This window comes from Embiotoca jacksoni, unplaced genomic scaffold (genome assembly GCF_022577435.1).
Source record: "Embiotoca jacksoni isolate LCO1_2020_lvr unplaced genomic scaffold, fEmbJac1.0.p SCAF_14, whole genome shotgun sequence".
NCBI classification, from domain to species: domain Eukaryota; kingdom Metazoa; phylum Chordata; class Actinopteri; family Embiotocidae; genus Embiotoca; species Embiotoca jacksoni.
This window is the reverse complement of record NW_027185274.1, coordinates 5518869-5522500: the sequence shown is the minus strand read 5'-3', so window position 1 is coordinate 5522500 and position 3632 is coordinate 5518869. Positions and strand designations below refer to the sequence as shown.

Sequence of the window (3632 nt, the reverse complement as noted above, 5' to 3'; positions counted from 1 at the left end):
TTGTGTGGGAGAGAGGGAAAATGTTCCATTATTTATTCCCTGCAGTTATGCAGCTGTGGAGCAGCGATGGGAAATTACAGTATGACAGGAGCTGTGGAAAACAGCTACTGTAAAACACACTGAACGACAAAGAATAAAAGAGAGACAAAGTAAGAAATGTGGAGAGACAGGGAGGGAAAACCGAGACTGAACATGGGAGTGAATATCTCTCCTTCCCTCTTGAGAGCGGTCACCGTGAACTTGATAAGAGAAAGCAGAACCAGACCACAACTTAACGCGACTCGTGTGGAAGTCACACCGCCTGAAGCAGGGAGAGCAGATTTGTTCGGAATAGGAGTTAAAACGTTCATAAACACACAGAATGATATCTTCTCTCTGTAGGTGTATCCTTTCAAAAAAAAAAAAAAAAAAAACTCTTTCAATCAACCATATTCTGCTACCAGCTTATCTCTTTGTTTTGTTTTGGGGATTTTCAACTGTTTTATGGACAAAGCAAGCGATATGACAATATTAACTCGGGTCTGGGTAAATGTAGAGGGACATTTATTGTCATACTCAGGCTGTGACCACTGATTATTTTCATTCATCTCATACCATTCTGTATTACTTAGTCTATCAAATGTCAAGAAAATAATGAACAAAAACCATAACAGTTTTCAAGACCCCAAGGAGATGTCTTCATAATGTTTTGACCAACAAACACTCCATATTTCTCCCAAGAATATTTTGTTTACTTTCATGAGGCAAAGAAAAGCAGCAAATCCTTCCATTCGAGAGGCTGGAACGGACAAATGTTTGGAATTCTGTGTGAAAAATGGCTCAGTGACTTTGATGAAAGGAGGTTGTTTTTTTTAATTAATATTTGATTGATTGACTATTGAGGTTGGTTCATAATGGAAAACTATATTTTCATGCACCCCTACTTCTATGTCATGAGATAAAAGTTACTTTCTTGCTCTGTAATACTTCCATCCCCTCAGTTGACCTTCTAACAGCCGCAAGGCATCTACTATTCAAACTCTCAGCTTGAACCCTCATATATAAAATAACTTTTGGGACTGACCATGCTGGATTCCAGGGATCAGAGGAGAAAAAAAAAATCATATCAAACAGAAGAGCCACTGTTGTGAGTTCATTCCTCTTTCCATTTTGTGTGTTTGTGGCCATACATGTGGATGTAAGTGTGAGTCTCTTCAGGCATAACTGTGTCAAATAGCAGTGAATCCAGCCTAAAGAGTGGATGGTGGGGGTTTCTCTTCTCTCTGCTTTGGCTCTGCTGCGCTGAGACTCACCACTGCTGAGAGGATTTCCATAGCAGAGAGAAGAGCTGGTTGGAGTAGTGCATTACCGCCACACTCAGCCAACTAACATTCACCCACATTTTCAAAATCATTCATTATTCATTACTCCCCGCTGCCTTCTGCAGCCCAAACTCTGCTGCTGAATGGAAGCATGTTCTGGTTTCAGCATACAGGTCTGACCCAGGAGTACCGACCGCTTAAAGGAATGCTTTCAGAGCACTAAATATTAGGAGTGGATTCTTAATAGCGATCCGCTTTCTAATACTCACGGTGTTTGTTCAATGTGTTTCTAAGTTTAGAAATCTTTTCATAACCGGCACCCTGCACGTTATCTAGTTTTCCTGTTTGCTGAGTGATTAAGAAGAATTGAATAGCTATAATGAGCAATGAATCACAGATCTCACTTGGTGGGTGCATAGCATATAAAGAGAATCGTTTAAATACATGAAGCTGTTTCTGAAAAATATACAAGTAAATGCACAGCTATTGGAGGATACGTCCAAATAATCAAGCTTTGCCATCCTGATCTAAAATTCCTTGATTCCAAGGTAATATACTTACCGTTTGTGAAACTCACACATAAAGTATGGATGTAAATCGAAGTGAAAACAAGTGAACCGGGGTAAATTACATAAATACATGCATATTACATATTAAAATACAAAAGTATTCCTGTAATGTTTTGTCAGTCTGGAGATAAGCAAGTGGGCTCAACTGGACACGTGATGAACCGGCAGCTTCCTCACAGACCATGATGGATTTGGCAGGAATAAAAAAAATGAATGAGAACATAAATGAATGGATGAATGATTGGATTGCAGGCTGCTTTTGAATTAAGTTGGCAAAATGTTCTAATAAATTTCACCACTCCCGTGAATAGAAAATCCGTTTTTAAAATTTTTTTTTTTTTATAGAAATAATGAATACAAAAAAAATAATGGTTCAAGTTCAAAGCAGTCTCGATAATGTCCTCCCTTCCCGCCTGGGACATCAACATCTGTCTGTCTCAGAAGTCTGTGACCTTGAAGAGTCCCCCCGCCCCCTCCTCGCCCCCCCCCCCTCACATACACACAAGTGGAGCAACTGTGGATTTCGACTTTAACAGCATTAAGAGAAGAAACGCGCTGAGTAAATGTGAGTAATGCAACTGAACTTCCCTTTCAAGCTCTCTCAGGACACATTCCTCTGTATTCACACCGAACACACACACACACACACACACACACACACACACACACACACACACAGAGAGAGAGAGAGAGAGAGAGAGAGAGAGAGAGAGAGAGAGAGAGGTGGGCATAAGTAGTGGAAGACATCAAAATGTTTCAGGCAAAATCAATACATGTCCACTATATAGTGCCGTGTGTGTGTGTGTGTGTGTGTGTGTGTGTGTGTGTGTGTGTGTGTGTCTGTGCCGTGCCTTCAATAATTACCAAGTATTTAACCTTGTATTACATTCAGTTGTAATTCAGTGGTACTTGAATTGTCCTCTTATCCACATCTGTGGCACATCGATGCTCTGACCACTGATTTCACCTCATCCATTTAACTTTCCAGACATCAAGGAATGTGCGCGGCGTTCGTGCATTTGGCCCGGCGGCGCTCCGGTGTCTAATGACAGAATGCCATGCAACAAGAAGACCTCAACCTGCTTCCTTTCTCAACACGTATACAGCGTCGGACGGCTTACCTGCTCCATGCACGACGTCGAGTGGCGCGCGGACACAAACTGTGGCGCTCCGTTTCAGGACCTCCAAACCGCGGCACATAGCAACACACACAAATTGCCCCTGCACAGCTTCAGGTTCCCCCCACAGAGCACCCTTTATGTTCATCCTCGCCGGCCACCATTGCGAAGCGCGCCATCGTGCGGCCACGCGGAGCGCGCGGCGCAACAGGTGGATGGAGGGAGGGACAGGCTGGCGTGCTGCGTTCAAGAACTCTCGGTGCTTCCTGATTTCTGCTCGGTGACTGGGAGAGGAGCTAACAAAGGCAGTTAGGTGTGTGGGGTGGTGCTGCTTCTACGTAGGGGGGGGGGCAATGCAGATTCAGGCCTCAGTCTGGCCTGAGCGAGTTTGAGTTCTGGTAAGAAATATATTGTTTGATGTTTTAAGAGCGGGCATTTTTCATGGCATTTGTGCAGGTGCTCCTTAAATATGGCCATGTTTTGGACATTGCAGTGTGGCCACACAACATTTTGTGAGGAGCATGCTTGGAGAAGTGTATTTACTATGCAGGAGACAGAGCAGGTAGCTGTGCAGACTACTTGTTGCTGTTTGGCTTTATTTTGGTTTTAAATTATGCTTATACAAATAACAGTTGTTTTTTTTT

General features: G+C 42.9%; 1 protein-coding gene across 3 annotated transcripts in view; it reads right to left on the bottom strand.

The window, feature by feature from the left end:
* The window catches only part of veph1 (ventricular zone expressed PH domain-containing 1), an 84674-nt gene extending 81567 nt beyond the window's left edge, over nt 1-3107 (bottom strand). For 2 of the 3 annotated variants that reach the window (XM_069147587.1, XM_069147590.1), the window contains exon 1: nt 2992-3107. The gene's annotated coding sequence lies outside the window, so the exon portion shown is untranslated. Of the gene's footprint in view, nt 1-2734; nt 2813-2991 lie in introns of those variants that run through there. The other variant, XM_069147588.1, reaches the window with a different exon arrangement.
* Between the last annotated feature and the right edge of the window lie 525 nt (nt 3108-3632).